Source organism: Podarcis filfolensis (genome assembly GCF_964270895.1).
Source record: "Podarcis filfolensis genome assembly, chromosome: 7".
In the NCBI taxonomy this organism is placed as follows: Eukaryota; Metazoa; Chordata; class Lepidosauria; order Squamata; family Lacertidae; genus Podarcis; species Podarcis filfolensis.
In genome coordinates, this window is record NC_139603.1 from 44,796,188 (window position 1) to 44,814,380 (window position 18,193).

At 38.7% G+C, this 18,193-nt stretch overlaps 1 protein-coding gene across 8 annotated transcripts in view; it reads left to right on the forward strand.

The window, feature by feature from the left end:
* DLGAP1 (DLG associated protein 1) overlaps window positions 1–18,193 on the forward strand; it is a 292,685-nt gene that overhangs the window by 26,468 nt on the left and 248,024 nt on the right. Inside the window, exons 1-2 of one of the 8 annotated variants that reach the window (XM_083622555.1) lie at window positions 386–483; window positions 1,161–1,290. The exons of 5 other annotated variants lie outside the window; for them this stretch is intronic. The gene's annotated coding sequence lies outside the window, so the exon portion shown is untranslated. Of the gene's footprint in view, window positions 1–385; window positions 648–1,160; window positions 1,296–18,193 lie in introns of those variants that run through there. 2 more of the 8 variants (XM_083622554.1, XM_083622550.1) reach the window with 2 other exon arrangements.

Here is an 18,193-nt window from a genome sequence, read left to right on the forward strand (position 1 = left end):
AGGATTTCTACCTTATTGTATCAAATCATGCTTTTTATAGTTGAATGTTCTAGAACACTGTTGTTCAACCTTGGATTCCATGATGCTGTTGGACTACAACTTTTGTAATCCCTGGCCATTTCTAGAATATACCCTAAAGCCTGACCTGGGATAAGACACTTCCTGTATGCCTACACTGATAATATACATGGCATAATCCTGTTGAGTTCAGGTTCCCAATATAGGATTACAAATCCTGAATAATTAAAAAAAGGATAGAGATTTGAATCCCCTCCCCTTAACATAAAATTGTTCTATGAAAGCTTTTATTTATAGTCTGTTTTTTAAAATTATGATCGGAATTTTAAATTTAAAACTGTTCTAAACAGTTGGAATCCATTTTCTTGTTTATCTTTTGAAGATGTGATGAGTAGGTGTTCAGGTTTTTTCCTTTTTTTCAAAGCATTAATGAAAGAAAGTTGAATAGGGCAGATAATTATTTCTGTAAGTGGGAGGGGAAGAGATCTGAGCAGGAATGCTTCAAGCATTTTCAGCCTATTGTCCTCCATGATTGACTTGCTTTCCCAATGGAGCTATAGACTGGCAGTTTCCTTTATCTTCCCTGTAATAGTTGCTAAACGGCTTTATTGTGTTTGCCTCTACTGAAGGTACTAAAAGTAAATGAAGATATCTGCTTAAATTGAAGTGATATAATTATGTTATAGATACTTCTTGAGATACCATGTTTTATAGAAACATCACGATGCTGCTGGAAATGGCTCGCCACTTTAATTACACTTAGTTGGAACCTAGTGTCCCCTAATATGCTTATTTTTTCCTTTGTCTTTGTAAAATGGGTGATGCCACTCACTTGCTCCTAATAATATCTGGAAGATTTTAGCATGCAGTCAAGCTACTCTGATTTATGTTGACTGGGATATCATTTTCCCATTTAGAGTCAAGTATTTTAGTTTCACTAGGCATTTTAGTTTTCACTATCAGTATTAATAAGTGAGTAAGCTTATATGCATTTTCCTCTTTCTCTGTTCCTGGTTCATGGAGTAGTGAAATCATTGCATCTCATACAACAGAGTAAGAAAAGAGTTAAGTGAAGAAGCTAATTGTGGACTTTTTTGCATCCCTGAGCATGTTCACTCAGAAGTGTGTCTCTTTGACTTTAGTGGAACCTATTCCTTAGTCAGTGTGCCTAGGATTGCAACAATGGAATGACCTGGTGAATTTCCTGTGAGGAGACTATCGTTCACATTCTCAACTTCTGCTTTCAAGGAATACCATCATTTCTGAAATCTTGTAAGGTTTGCATCCAAGGAATTCCTAAACAAATAACATTTCTCTATATAGAATACAGTGGTACCTCGGGTTAAGTACTTAATTTGTTCCGGAGGTCCATTCTTAACCTCAAACTGTTCTTAACCTGAAGCACCACTTTAGCTAATGGGGCCTCCTGCTGCCACCATGCCGCCAGCACAATTTCTATTCTCATCCTAAAGCAAAGTTCTTAACCCGAGGTACTATTTCTGGGTTGTAACCTGAAGCGTCTGTAACCTGAAGCGTATGTAACCTGAAGCGTTTGTAACCCTAGGTACCACTGTACATGTAGTTCGTTATATGTAAAGTTCATATAAGTGTGTAGCTTTATGCAGGATAGGTATTGGCATGTGGTATATTTAGGCAACTGTGGGTGCCCTCAGATCCAACACTAATGCCTTCTCTGGGCTCTCCTTTTTAAAAAATCTGGCTCAGTGTTCTGATCAGTGCTATGTCAGTGCAAATCACTGTTTGCAACATTTGCAACCAGAGACAAAGTGCTGCTACCTGCCACTTCCAGGTAAGTTTATCAGGACTCACTTGACAGAGAAGAAGCTCACCAGTGGGCATTTTGCTCAGGGCCCCCTCCAAGGCATAAGCCACAATTTTATTATGTGCACATATGCTGGGAAGCAGCCACTGTCTATGTGCAAAATTGATGTAGAATGGTTTGCATGTGAGTTGACTTCTGCTGGTACAGTTGCTTCCATGTGCACCATGATTAAGAATTAAAATGAAGTAAAAGGCAGCTCTCAGGCTACCTCATTAATCTGTAAGTTGCAGTATGAGGAAGTGTGGACTAATTTGTACTCCTTCATTCCACTTCACAGTGTGGTGCAGAACAGTGGTAGCCAACATGTTGCTCTCCAGATATTGTTGGATTCCAACTCGAGCCAGCATGACCAATGGTCAGGGTTGGTGGGAGTTGTAGTCCATCAACATCTGGACAGTACCAGATAGGGTACCGCAGCCCAGGAGGTGTAAATCAGAACATTTTGCTCCCAAATACGGAGTGGACAAACTTCTCCCTACTCCTAGTTGTAGCCTTAGTCATTTAACTGTTAAACATAGAACTTTAAAAAAAAACCTCTCTCGTTTGAATGTTTGAATGGTGTTTGTTCCTGAGATGGCAGGTTTTTTTAGAATACATTTTAAATACTGATTGTGATAAAAAATATTTTAGTAAATATGGGTAAGTAGTTCTTAGAACTAGGTCTTTAGTTCCAGGCTCTAAAGTAACTTAATGGGTATGTGTTTGGACACTTAATATTTTTAATTAGCAAGTCAGAAGAGGATTTCTGCCTTCTGGTATTTGGTTGGATTTATTTGCAATTTATTTAAGCCAAATTGTGTGGTTCTTCCCCCTCTACCCTGCTGTCTGAATGCTTTTCTGTTTCTAGGGGCCAAGGATTGGATTCTTACAGTGTGACAGGACTTTGGGGATTTCAGTTTCCCTGTGGGGAAATTGTAGGAAGAATCTGCAGTTCAAATGAAAAAAATGAACCAGTATGGTTGGATGTGCAGTGCTTTTGAGTACCAGTTGCTGGGAAATGTGAGCAGGGAAAGTGCTGTGGTGTTCATGTTCTGCTTGTGTTCTTCCTGGAGGTATCTTGTTGAGAATAAGATACTGGACTAGATTTACCTTTAATCAGTTCCATCAGGACCGTCCTTATTTTTGTATCCCCAGATTTGTATGTTTTCATACCCGTGTACATGGCCCATCTGCTTGGATTTTTTTCTATTCCCAGCTCTAAGTTTCCACCTTCTATTTATGCTAGCCTTCTATAGTCCTCTAGTTTGAGAGCACTGGGGTGTTGGGTGGAAATATAGTATGAAATGCTAATCTGTATTCTACAAAGTAAGGTTTTATTTTTGACTGCCTTAAAACCTCTTTCACTTGCAAATATACAACAGTAAACAGATTTTGTGGTTACTAGTTTCAGTTTTCAACCTAAAATGTTGGTTTTGGAAGTGTTGCATGTGATCAGTATCATAAAAATGCACAAGGACCTGCATAATTTGTTTAAAAACAAATTCTCAGATGGGGACATCGTGTTTTGAAGTCTCACCTTTTTCTTTCGAGTATATATACTTACTTTGCCAAATCTTTATTAGGCAATACAAATATAGGCCATCATACAACATCCATATATAAAAGTTTAAAATATATACAAATAAACAGCTGTGTAAAAAAAGATTTCCAGGTCAATACCAACAGATCTGATTCGGGAAGCGTCTGGATTTGTAAGAGTCCTTAAGTATGTCAGAAAGCAAACTTGAAGGTTGGCAATGGAAATGGCAACGCAACCAGTATTTTATTCCATTGTGTGAATACCTGGTTCTGCACACATTGTCTCATACTTGATTGAACTTGGGAGCCCCAGGATATGTCTCAAGAAACTTGAGTGTATCTTATCTAAATCACTATTATATGCTTGTATCCATATTGGGATCCCAAAAGTAGCTGGGATGATACTTTTGCTGGTATAAATTGGTTACCTTTGTGAAAATAAAAGTGAACTACCACTTTGCCTGTTTTATAGCACTTGTGTGATGGTTTCAGTAACCTGAGTTGCTCTGGAATAAAATTCCGAGATATCTGTGCATCTTTACTTGTTGGATTTCTTGTCCTCTTATTGGTTTTTGAGAGTTTATAGGAAACCAGGGAGAGTAAAAGTCGTTTCAGACTTATCTTCATCAGTGATAATAAGACTGCATCATCCGCATACAGTAATAGTGGGACTGAACTTTGTTTGATTTTGGGGGCATGTGATTCTTTTTTTTTTTTTAATGTGCTCTGAAAGATCTGATAAAAATAAAAAGGGGGAGCAAGAATACACCCTTGTTTTGCAGCTTTCATATTAAGGATGTTGGAAGAGAGGTGACCTTTGGCATTGTGTTTGATTTGACAGATGTTAAAGGAATATAAATTCTGTATTAAGATCAGCAAGCATTGATTGATTCCTAACACTGCAAGCTTCTTCCACAATATCACACGAGAGTATATATGAAGGGGGGAGACATCTTTAGACATCAGTAATCTTACTACAACGCATGATGAGTGAAATCTACCTATATTTTTCTATGTTTAGCTTCATAAAGCAGATTGAATTTGTGTGTGTGTTTCTGTGGTGCAGTGTGTAGGACAGCTGGACTCCAAATTTTGGACTACAGCACTAATGGACCAGTGAAATAAATTTAGGCTGCTTTGATGGGTCTCTTTTGTCATGGCAATTGTCCCAGCAGCTTATTATAGTCAGTAAGCTGAGAATTATCAACTTGTGATCACCATTATATGTCAACCTTGTTCAACTGTCATAAAAATAATCTGCCCTGGCACTAGTAGTATTAATAAGCTTTTGATATTAGCGCCAGTAAGTATTTAATATTTGGAATAGAGGTACATAGAATCATAGAATCATAGAATCATAGAGTTGGAAGAGACCACAAGGGCCATCGAGTCCAACCCCCTGCCAAGCAGGAAACACCATCAGAGCACTCCTGACATATGGTTGTCAAGCCTCTGCTTAAAGACCTCCAAAGAAGGAGACTCCACCACACTCCTTGGCAGCAAATTCCACTGTCGAACAGCTCTTACTGTCAGGAAGTTCTTCCTAATGTTTAGGTGGAATCTTCTTTCTTGTAGTTTGGATCCATTGCTCCGTTTCCGCTTCTCTGGAGCAGCAGAAAACAACCTTTCTCCCTCCTCTATGTGACATCCTTTTATATATTTGAACATGGCTATCATATCACCCCTTAGCCTCCTCTTCTCCAGGCTAAACATGCCCAGCTCCCTTAGCCGTTCCTCATAAGGCATCGTTTCCAGGCCTTTGACCATTTTGGTTGCCCTCCTCTGGACACGTTCCAGTTTGTCAGTGTCAGAATCCAAGTCTGCCTGAACAGACTTCTTCTCACACAATGTGACTTCGCCTTCATCCCTATGAAGTATCCTCCAAACCTCTGGGGCAGATTTTTAGATATATATGTAGCTGCAAGGAGAGGAAAGAATGAAGAAGTCTCATTACCTAAGTTGAAGTTATTTCTGATCTCACATGAATAGAGTGTGATGACAAACAATGGCATGTGGTGAAGCAGGAGGTAACTAATGAAGTTTGTGAAGACAGGAAGAGAGTATGAAAAGGACAGGAATTCATTTGTGTGCTTTGGCATTATGTATGAACTTACTTGATGCCATGGAAAAAAACTCAGGGTGAGCCAACTTTAGCAAAGTTCACTACCAATTTATAGAAGGTAAAGAAGAAAGAAAATGTTAACAGTATTCTTTAGACTAGAAGAATAGCAGCTGGCTCCTGCCTTGTGCCCACATTCGGTATTAAAAAATAGCACCATTGTATATATACTAAAATTATTTATACCTCAGTTATATTCAGCAAGGCATTTTGATGCTAGCTGTACTTGGATGGTACAGACTTTTTGGCAAGTTCACTTTTAAAAGGCTGTATTTATTACTGTAATTTTATTTATATTATGTTGTTTATGAATATTCTATATGAATCAAGTTTCTTGTCTTGAATCAATTAGAAGGTTTATTTTTATGGTGGAAAACACATATCTTAAATATATAAACAACAGAGAAAGAACCTATAACATATGCTGTAATGTTTTTATGCTTATATATTATGTCATTATACATAAACCATAAAATGTTGTCATAGGCCAGTCCAACAGAAATGTTCAAAGCAATACATTCCTATGTGGGGCTGCCCTTGGGTCTAGTCTGGAAGCTTCAGCTAGTGCAGAATGCTATGGCCAGACTGGTGATTGTTTATTAGATTGTAACTTATAAGAACATTATTACACATCAAATAAAATATCCCATCCTAACCCAGAAGATGGTGATTAAGCAATATCCTCCAACATAATATCCGCATAACATAATTTAGTTCCCACCCCAGACAACCATTTGCACGGAAAGCAAACCAAAGGGAGTCTTCTGATTTCCTTTTCACCCATATAACTTTTCATGCAGAGCTATATCAGTCAGTTGCAAAAGAGTCTTTATTCTTCAAACCCTGTTCCTATTTTATTTTATTTTATTAGTCAGTTTTTCCACAAGTGCTATTTGCTATACTTTATTGCACCAATTTGTCAAAGAAGCACTCTCCAAATTATTTCAGTATCTCATCATTATTAGCCTGGCTGCTAGGAAGAAAAAGAACATATTAGAGGTTTTAACCGTTAGTATTATCTCCCGTGAAAAGATTGAGTGGGATCAGCTCTGAACATTTGGGAGGGGGGCTGTCTGCTAATTTCCCGTTCTGAGCTCGATAAGTGTGCATGACCCAAGGCCAAAGAAATAGGCATAGTCCTGTGTTGAGTTATGGCCTTCATCTGTGGGGTTCATATACTGATGGTGGTATCCTATGATGAAATGCATCCTATCCTGTGCTCTGTTGTGGTGATATGGATGGGCCAGTTGGTAATGTGGAGATAGCTATTTTATTTCTTTATTTCCATTAAAGTCAGTAGAAAGAAATTCCTACTGTGCAATGTTAATGGGGGTTGTGACCATGGATTGAAGAGGTATGGATATTTATGTATTCATGTATTTATTTATTTCCCACCATTTCCCCTGATTGTACTCAAGCCAGCTTACAGATAAAAGTAAGAATCTACATCAGGGACAAGAGGGGAATAAAGATCAACATCGGGAATGAGGGAGGAATAAAGAGCTAATCTGGGAACAAGGGTGGAAAGAGACCAGTAGCGTCTCCTTCCACTGTAGCATTATGGTGGTGGGGCTTCTAAAGAGGCAGCAGATCAGGCGATGCGCTCCTTGGAGTCTGGATCTGCTGCCCCTGTGCATTCCACTGCCTGAGGACTTCACTGAGTGACCTCACCTTGCCTCATGGGTGCGCCAACCTTGAGATTGCCTCCAATAGTTGAGTAATTTCATGGACCCTTCATGGTGGCATCCAAGTCTTTTCAGTTTAATTTCTTTTGTGGGGAGAGATTATTGGTGGCTGAGAGGGGGAAAGCTAGGTACAGTTGGTTGCGCATCATCTTTTGCAAAATTGAATTATTGTGTACCAAGGCTGCATAGAGAAGTGGCAAGGCTTATGAGCGTCATCCTCAGCTTTGACAAGAGGCTTTTATACCACTTGTCATTTCTTTTAGTTAAAATGAAAACTATAAATGTACAAAACATCCATAACAATATGTCAGATTCACAACAGAGACATAATAGATAATAACCATAATTAGCAAAATGCCATTACCAATGGACACTGCCTACTTAATTTGCATTTATGTTGTTTTGCTAAAGATAACTCATTAGTCTGAAAACTTATCAGATCATGCTAGTAAGGCAAATGCTGTATGCTTATTAATACATGTATCATTGTTTCATGTTGTTTCATGTAGTTAATAAATTACATTCATAGTTTCTCAAATGTTTCTTTCTACAGTATTGTGTACTCTTTGCAAAAATGAAGAGATTGTGTTAACCTTTGAGAAAATGTGCCACATTTTATTAATCCATTATTTAAATATACATAGCCTGCAGAGTAGGGACTTCTTCAGACTTCTGAAAAGGTGGAGCGGAACGTTTGTCACTCTCAGCGCTATTCTGCGAATGTAAGGTGCTTGATGGAACTAGATAATGTGCTATTAGTGCTGACCGTTCCAGGACTAGCAGCTAAATGCACAAACTGTTACACCAATGGGATGGGGAAATGGCTTTTTCAAGGTGAGAAAACACACTTATAAGCACACTAATTGTTTTAAAACTCAGCACATGTCCGAGACCTCTACAGAGGTTAAATGGTTATCTGATACTGTAGAGAGGGTAACAGAAAAATTAAAATAAAATAAAGGGACATGATCTGGCATTTGTAGCTGTGAAGATTGTATGAATATTCCCTAAACTTAATATTGTTGAACATTTCTACCATGATAGATCTGAGCCTAGCTGTGGCAGTGTGCGTAATCTGTTGGAGAGGGAGGGTCAGAACTATCATGTCAGCTGAAATGTTGGAGTCTTATTTTCTCTTCTCTTATCATCAAGGTGGTAATCCTTTTAGAAACACCTTCTGATTTGTAGGGCATTTCGATAATGTTTTTGTTGGATTCCTTAGCATATATTTCCAGATAGGTTCATAGGAGTAAGTATAGTGGATTCAGATGATACTTGAAACGAGTATAATGATTCAATAATCTGAGACTAGTCCTAGACAGTAAAATTCCAGGCATGTCGTGCAGCAACCTTAGTGGCTACAAGTGAAACATGTCAGGTACTTCTCTTTCTTTTGTTGTGTCAGTAACTCTACAGGCATCAGCATGCAAGGCAAAACTGGCAACCACCCCACTCCCTTCCAGTAACTATTTCTGTACTGGTGGATTTGTATTCCAGTCTTCATTAGAATCAGTCCCAGAATGGGGTACCACATAATGTTATGTAATGCATCATCTGAGGCCCTTCTTTGTGTGCCTCCTCCATGAGAGGTCCGGAGGGCGGAAACATGAGAATGGACCTTTTTCTTGCAGTGCCTCCCAGTTTATGAAATGCTCTCCCCAGGGAGGCTCACCTGGCAACTTTGGTTAACATCCTATGGCTTTTTAAACGTGTTTGTGGGAGGGAGGGTTATTGGTTTTTGTTTTATTATGTGGTTCATGTTCTTATTTTGTGTTTTTTATGTTGCAAGCCACTCTGTGATCTTTGGATGAAGGCCGTATACACATTTAATTAATTAATTATAACAACAATATTAAAAAAATAAAACCACAGCAACCAATTAAATTTACACCACAACACTGGATGAGTGACAAAACATCTCCAGCCAACCAACCAAATTCCTCTTCCGTAGCAGTGAGGATGACTGTCTCTGTCACTTTCTCACTAGGATATCTAATTTTATTGTTTCTTGCAGCTTCCAGACATTCTTAATGTCTGAGTTGGAGTTCACTTATTTTGGAATGCAGAATAAGATACTTCCATCAGATGGTCAAAGATAATAGCCTTGGGGTGGAGGTGGGGAAACAAAAGAGTTGAAGCCAGTCACCTGCCAAAGCCCTTGCTGCAAAAATTCCCATTCTCACGACAATTTTATATTTTGTTCTATGACTACTTGCGTGTACGTTTCTAAAGGACATGCTGATGACTGCAAATTTGGCAAGGAATATAAGTGTGTTTCTCCACTAGAGTTGCAAAATGAAACAGAATGGAGACTGCAGTCTGGTTACTGGTATATAATAAGAATAACATCGAAGCTGATATGACACCTCATACTTCTGTAATTATTACTCTGGCAGCTTTCCTAATGCATCTGTAATGATTTACTTCTGAAGAGCCATTCTAGTTACAGAGTGTGCTAGAGCTATTCAGTGTTTAGAAGTAGTTTTCACATAACGATTGTTGAAGTTGGTCTCTTACAATTTAGGTCAGGGAAGAATATGTGTGCATACTGAAGTAACAGCTTGCAGGCCCTCAAGGTAGGCAGATTTCTAAGGAGAGAATGCAGAAAGCATTGTATAATACTTTGTTCATATCTTTTGGGCAAAGGAATGGATCAGGAAAGTGCTGCAATAATCTCTCTTTAAACTACATTTTAAAAATTGGAAGTGCTTTAATCTATAAAATTTTGGGAGACTGCAGTTATTTAGTTACTATTTTAATTTTTAAAATTGTATTTATTGACTGTCCATCAATATATATTACAATAACTGACCAACATGTAGCATGTCCATATATTACAAAAAAATGCAAACTACTGTAGTAACCACAACATTAAATTTGCTAAAACCATAATCATTTCAGAATATCGCCTCCTGAAGAGATGCATTTTCAAACTCTGGTGGTAACTAGCCAATTAGAAGGCAACTCAAATCTCCTGGCAGAGATCATTCCAGAGCTGGAGCACCACCACTGAGAAGGCCCTAACCCAAGTCACTATTTTATGAGCTTAATGCAATGGCAAAACTATCAGCAGGGGCCCCACAGCATATCTTAAGTGGAAGGAGTGGAAGTGGAAGGAGCACTTCTTCAAGTATTTGGGTCCCATATGATCAAGTTCTTACAGGTACTATGAGGCACCTGTAGTAGTGCCAATTCTGCTATCAAAGCTGTGGAAGTGGGCACACATGGGGTAGGGTGATCTCTTAGGTCCTCTGGTTCCAGGTTGTCAATAGTACAGTGGTACCTCGCAAGACGAATGCCTCGTAAGACGAAAAACTCGCAAGACGAAAGAGTTTTACGTTTTTTGAGTTGCTTCGCAAGACGAATTTCCCTATGGGCTTGCTTTGCAAGACGAAAACGTCTTGCAAGTTTGTTTCCTTTTTCTTAAAACCGGGTGCATTGCTTGAAGAGGTGCAGTTCCGTGCTTTGCAAGACGAAAAATTCGCAAGACAAAAACACTCGCAGAATGAATTAATTTCGTCTTGCGAGGTACCACTGTATAGAAGTATGAACTTGGCCCAGCAGCAATTCAGCAACTGGTGCAGACCTCTGAGCACAGATGTTACTTGCCAACAAAGCCTCCTTCCCACATGTCTTAGTCATGGGTTGCCATGAGCTGTTGTAAGCTTTACTTATTTATATTTCACACAAAAAATCATATATGCTTGATTGTAATAAAATTTCAAAGCAGTGTATGAAAAGCGTAAAACTACAAATATCAGTTAAATACAGCTATAACATTCAAATTATTGTTAAAATCAATGATAAGCTAAAAAAATTTTTTAAACGCCTCAACATGTTGTAGAAAATAATGGTGTTGTTGTTGAAGAACGATGTTTACTTCTTATTCTGCTTACACATAGTCACAGCAAGCTTCAATGGGGTGTTTTCCATAAGAATGCTGTTTTACTGTATTCACTTTTGTGATGTTCAAAGAAATTCTGTATTTTTGTATGCTCTGGTCTCAAAAATCATTTTATTGATTTTCTGATATGTGGATCACAGTTCAGATGTAAATGAGGTGAACCTGGGAATGGAACAGTTGAATTTGAATCATGGAATGTAAATACAAAGTTTTGCATAGACTTGTGTACCCCGGGCAAGACTGCAGATACACTGTTTCAAAAAAATTGGCAGCAACAAATTAGCTAGGTAAGGTGGCAAGTAGTGACATGCGTGTCATCAGAACTCTCTGTAACTAATGTTGCTGACAGACTAGCCAGATGTTTCATTGTTGCTGGATATTATTTCTGGGTATGCCAACAGCTGGAAATTCTATGACCATGTCTTAGCTTCTGGGTTGGGCAGCTGAAGAGCAATCTGTGTCAGCTGCAAATGTTTCATGTCTTTCTGAAAATTAATAGGGCATAAGCTGAATTTGGTTTGAATTTTTCACTTGGAAATATATACATACATACACAGTCCTAATCCATGCAGTATTGGACAACTGAGAGAACTGTGATATGCATGTGCTTTATTATGTTAAACTGAGAATAAATTCCAGGCCAGCTCTTTGATACTGGGTAGAAATTGCTAACACCTTATGACTTGTAAACAGTTTACATTTGATTTATGGAAGATTATAGAGAAGTAGCATCAGCAGCTTTCCATGCTCCTTCTGTCCAATCACTGTTCAAAGCCATAGTTGGAGAGAATCCTTGTGAGATAGCAGTCAATTGCCTGAGATGCTAACTCAGCTTTTGGGTGTCTTACCAGCTATCTGTTCCTATAGAGAAAAGTATATTTCTTTAAGGCATCTTTCTTAGAATCATAGAAGGGACCCAAGGGTCATCTCGTCCAACCCCCTGCAAGGCAGGAATTTCAGCTAAAGCATCTATGGCAGATGGCCACCCAATCTCTGCTTTAAAACCTCCAAGGAAGAAGAGTCCACAGCCTCCCAAAGGAGACTGTTCTTTATTCTCCCCTTTCTTTTTTTTTGCACAGTGCCAGTGAACTGGTGTCAAGGTCTAACATGAACAGTTTAGGATTGACTGGCAGGGTTTCTCTTACAAACAAGAAACTATTAAGTGTTCATTTTAGGAAACATAACAATAGGGAAGATGGCAGAAAGTGGTGGTGCATGTGGTGTAAAGGAGAAGCTTTGTGCCTATGCGGAAATAAGGAAATGTTTCGAAGCATTTGCAGGATGTTGCAGGATCTTTACTGTTGCATTACAGTAAGATGCCTTTGACCCAGATCCACCTTGTGAAAACTTCAAGATGACTGAAAGCTATCATTTTTAGTCTCTAATAACTCCTGAGAATGTCACTATGCCACCATATAGCAGCATTTCCAGGGGAATTCTGTCCCAGGAATTTGGCCAGAGCATCAGTAAGGCTCTCTTGATCTAAACCATGGGTAGGCAAACTAAGGCCCGGGGGCAGGATGCTGCCCAATCACCTTCTAAATCTGGCCCATGGACAGCGTGTTTTACATGAGCAGAATGTGTCCTTTTATCTAAAATGCATCTCTGGGTTATTTGTGGGGCACAGGAATTCATTCATTCATTTTCCCCCCTTCAAAATATAGTTCGGCCCCCCTCAAGGTCTGAGGGACAGTGGACTGGCCCCCTGCTGAAAAAGTTTGCTGACCCCTGATCTAAACAAAAATAATGAAAAGGTGTTTTGGAGGGAGGGATCCTCAGCCACTATGCAGGGTAAGACAATGAGCATAACCAATTCCCAAGCAAGAAGCCCTTAGAGCTGTAATTCTGCAAACATTCTAGTTAGCAAGAAAACCCAGCAGAATATTCAATAAGAAGTGGTATATAGGGACTAGGAATGTCAAGGAGGATTGTAGTACTTCCCCCATTTATTATCTTACCAAAACGTCCTGTTGTCGTTGTTGCTGTTCTAAATCAGAGCAATATAGTATTTTTTAAAAATTTAAATGTTTTTTTAGCTGGGGGGAGGGAGGGTGTAGTAGAGTCTTCCACTGCCATGCTTCTGCATTGGCAACATTTTGAACACTTTCACATGTTACAAAAGCCCATGGTCCAACAGTCCTAGAGTTTTCACAGAGATGCAGGAAAACATAGAGCTATAAGGTCAGAAAATAACAGAGCAAAAAAACAATAGGAGGCTTTGTGAGGACCCTAATTTGACTTTGGAACGAGTCATTGGCATCAATAACTTCAACTCAAGAGAGTGTTAAAGCCCACAAATCACCCTGATTCACATTGTTGCTTGTCCCAGACAGAGAGCAGATAGACACCCATAGTTTATAAATCTTTATTCCCTTTTATATTTGAAGATGCATTTGCACCAGGAACAAAACTTATCAGTTAAACTATTAACAAAGGTTATTTCTTTCTTTTTAAAAAGTTCTTTTCAAATAACAAGGCAAAGTATAATTAGCATGACATGTGCCCAACAAGGCATGAATAAACAGATTTACCAAGGAGTCAAACTCCCAACTGCTTGACGCAGGTTGTGCTGTATTCCTGACAACAACACCAAGCACACTGTCTTTGCTACTAAAATGTCCTGGATGTATTACAAAACTCTTAACAGCCATCACCACCAAATTACATGGGGTCATTTGTATGACTCTACCAAAAACGCTAAGTGATGGGGAAGACCTACTTTAACGCCTTGAATCCTCTTTCCCCCAGCCACTGTTCTAGCTCAATGGTTCTCAAACTCTTTTTCTCTGGGCCACACTTTCAGAATAAAAATTTGCTCGCGCCAGACCATTTTTTTTTATTGCTAAGAAGTATATTGGGAAACAAAGAGAAACAACTCCTAGCAGTGCTTGATTTATAACCTAGAACACAACTACTTTGTAATCAGATCATGGGGCACCCAGAAAGTATAAAACAATGTAGCTACGTAAGAACATGAATCATTCCCAAAATATAATGATAAAGGAGCCCCTTACATATGTATTTTTAAGTATATATACAAATTCAGTGAGAGGTGTGAGCTTCCTTTTGCTGGGTAATCTCATGTATATTAGGTCTAATTTGAAACAGACTCTTTACCTCCTCGTCAACACAAAAAAACCCTTTCTTTTTTCTGATCTTTTTGGAGTTGAAAATCCCTATTCACACCAATAGGTTGTGGAGAACTGTAGAAGAATAGCCCGTGCTCTTGAATATCTATCCATATTCTGCAATACACAAACACTAGACTAGACTAGACTAGACTAGACTAGACTAGACTAGACGGGACTGAAATGTTTAAATATTTCTTTGATTGTCCTTGACTCTTCCCAACTCACTTCCCATCCTCTTCTGCTATACCAGTGTGGTTTGCCACATCCTTTGAGAACCACTATTCTAGCTTCTGATTTGCTAATCTGGACATTAATCCCTTTTACAAAAGAAAAGGGGGTACTTAAGCAATTGGGCCAGTTGCTTGCCTAAAACATGACTGCAGGTTGATCCTGGTAGACAGAAATTCATTCTTCATCAGCTGACAAATTATAATAGAAGAAACAGATAAATATAGCATTAAAAATATCTAGACAGATTCCTCCACAGCGTTGGTAAAAATGGAGTTGCCAGACAAGGCTTCAGTTTACATGTTCTTAAAGTCATTACTTCAGGCCATTTCACATGTCAAGAGGGCATGGACTGAAATGTCTTCAGGTCTTGGAATAGCCCACCTGTTTGCTGTGCAGCCATCAGGTATAATTCAGCACAGGCGGGTGGGAGAAGCTCCCTCCTTTTTAAAAATAAGACATTTTACTTTTGTAAACAAGATCATAGCCCCCCACCTTCTGGGTTAGTTACAGCAGGACAAGCCATTAATAAAATAATGCACTGGAGCTGAATAATCACACCTCCGCCAGAGAAGAAAACATATTAGCATTTAAATTAAGAATCCTGAGAGGGTTAGGCAGATTAGACAAGGTGCACAAAAACTCCTTGGGAGATCCTGGTTGAGAAATAGTTACAGTACAATGGGCCACTCAGTGTGAAACACTCGGGATTAAATAAAGTTAATGCAATATTATATATCCAGTAGGTTGACTTTACTTTGCTCACACTTAAATCAAGGTTTGGACATTTCATACCAAGTAGACCAAGATAATAACATCACTTGCCTGAGTTATTTGTGCATCACATTTTATCCTGAATGGAAGAAGCACCTCACTTCGTTGGGTTGTGTTAGGCGAGATCCTCAGTGGACGCTGGTTCATTTGAGAGAATGGGATACTGTTCTACCACCTTCAATATGCCATCAGCCAGACTCTACCTGTCTGCTTTCTTTCTTAGGACCAGTGCATGGGATAACACTGCTTGTCAGCTTCCATGTCCTTGGTCTGTGTTGCCCCTAACTCAACAGAGAAAAGATTAGCGATGAAATTAGAAAAAGTTGGCTCCAACTCTCATTGGCTTTGGCTCTGTTTACTATTGATCTCCTTGCCTTCTGTCCTGTTAGTCCCAGTGAGTGCCAACAACCATTGCTTGCCCTTCTTTTCTATATACATTTTAGGGGGGGGGATGCTTGTAAATTTGTTTATTCATTGAAAACATGTTTGACATAAAATAGCAAAACCATTTCACTACTCCCATTTGCCATCTTATGGATAGAATGAAATGCATTGGCAGTGTATTTGGATTAAAGTTTTCAAGGCCATGACATAAAAAACTGTCTAGTTTCACATTCACATTGGAGGTGTGTACATGTTATAAAGAAGCTACTGTTGAAAAAAAACAAGTGTTGCAAAACATTAAAAATTAATCATCATTTCAGATGTGTGTATACCATGATAGAGGGATCTTGCAGAGTCTTTTTTTAGAATAAAGTTGTGCCACACTGATAAAAATTAGTCGTCTTTTGATTATTCATTGAATAAATGAATTTGGTGGGTTAGTTTTTGTAATGGTTATAAACTGTATTTTTGAAATACCAGAGATCTAAGCAGTAGTCTTTAATTGTTCTAAAATGGCCAGTCTGTATGCAACAAGCATGCATTTTACCAGAAAGCAAAATTAGAAAACAACAAAAACTTGAGGGGGAACATAATTTTTTTCTATTTTAATGATTTCTCTTACAATTTTGTCCCAAAATGAGACCACCAGAGGACATTTCCTCCCTAAGTGAATATACATGCCTCTCTGCTCCAGCTTTCAAAGGATTTTGTGCCCATCATGTGAGCCAGTTGAACTGCAGTACAAAACCATCTGTGTGAAAATCAATTTGAGGGGTTTCTTTTGCCAGACTACTCCAGAGCTCTAGTATTATTTCCCCTCCAATGCCCTTCTCCTGTTTTGACTTAACCCTGTCACTATCTCAGTAGTTACTTCAATCAAGATGTTATAGATTTTTGGAGACCAAATCTTTTGGGTATTCTCTGCCTCCAATATTACCAGTTCAAAGAGGTTTAGGTACTTGCTCTTTTATTGAAATGCCATACTTGGCGTAGTTAAAGCCATATAGTCAATATGTTTTGTAATACAGTTTTTAATTCTACTTCTGTAAATGACTTCTTATTAGTATGAGCCTGTATTCACCCCTGCAGATTATTGTAATCAATCAATCAATGGTATAAATGCTTTTGCAGTTTAGATAGAGACGAACAATTCAATGACTCCGTAGATAAGTGTTTGTATGCCCATATTATTTATTTATTCAGTTGTAAATATTTTGTATCTTTTTAAAACACCAAATATTTATCTACGATGGCCATCTCTACAGAGCTTGGATTTTACGTTCCTAGACACCAACATCAAATCTTTAGGAACTCTGTTGTTGCTATGCTCCTGGATTTTTGCAGCCCTGCTCTACAAAAATGCTGGGAACATTTCCAGGCTGCTTACAGAGTAGGTATGCTGGTAGCACTATTTTAGCAGAAATGAATCAGTCTGCCTGGAAACCTACTTCAAAGCTACAACTGATGATGAGCATATCTGATTTGGAAAAAATGAAAGAGTGGAGTACTTAAAATGTCTTAAATGAAGCAATGTATGGCACATCTAAATGGTAGCTTCTTGGAAGCTATTAGATATGATTTTGCTGCCATATGTATGAAGATTTATATAAAATCTAGTAAATCACAGGGCTCCTCCTGCAAATCTGTCAGGATTAATTTTCTGCTCTGTGAAGCACAGCAAGTGAGACAGTGAAGCCGAATGACATTTTACACAGTATGTACTGCCAGCCTCTTGATGCCTATGGCAGTGACTGAATCTACAGCAAATGGGCTAACAATGGGTCAACAGAATTGATTATATAATTCCTTCTTAAGATTCCTCTCTTTGGAACTTTCACCACTGTCAAGAGGGATGATCAGGGGGAAAGAGCTGGCGATCTATAAAATCCATTTCATTCAGCATTGTTTGATGGAGGAAGGGTCATAGCTAAGGGACAGAGCATCTTCTTGGCATGCAGAAGGTCCTATGTTCCATCTCATACATCTCCAGGTAGGGCTTGGAGAGACCTCTGTCTGACATCTTGGAGAGCCTCTCCCAGTCAGATAGACAGTACTGACCTAGATGAAACAGTGGTCTGACACAATGTAGTGCAGCTTTCCGTGTTCCCATAATACTATTTCTAAGGTGATTTCTGTACTTCATTTTATCTTATTAGTTTGAACCTAGAAAAATATAGAGAGCATTTTACATGGAATATTTGTATGTTAGGTCTTGGTGCATCAGGTGACCATAGGAAACACTTGCCCTGTGGCATATATTAAAATATTGTAGTAAAGCAAAGCCTTCAATTAGTTTTAATGATAGTGGACAGCTCCCTCTGCCTGGGATATCAAGTGAACACAAACAGCAGCCAACCAGACATCTCTAAGAAGCCCAGAAGCAGGATGTGACTGCAATAAACCCTTCTCCACTGTCCCTTCCCCACAACTAGTATTTGATGGAATATTGCAGTGTGTTCATCAGGAGTGGTCCTGTTTAGGGCATCACCCAGACATAAACAGGAGCCCTATAGCCAGACCTTGAAGAGATTTGTGACAGCACCTCTTTCCTTTTATGAAACCTCCATGTATATTTTGGTGGGGTGTTTT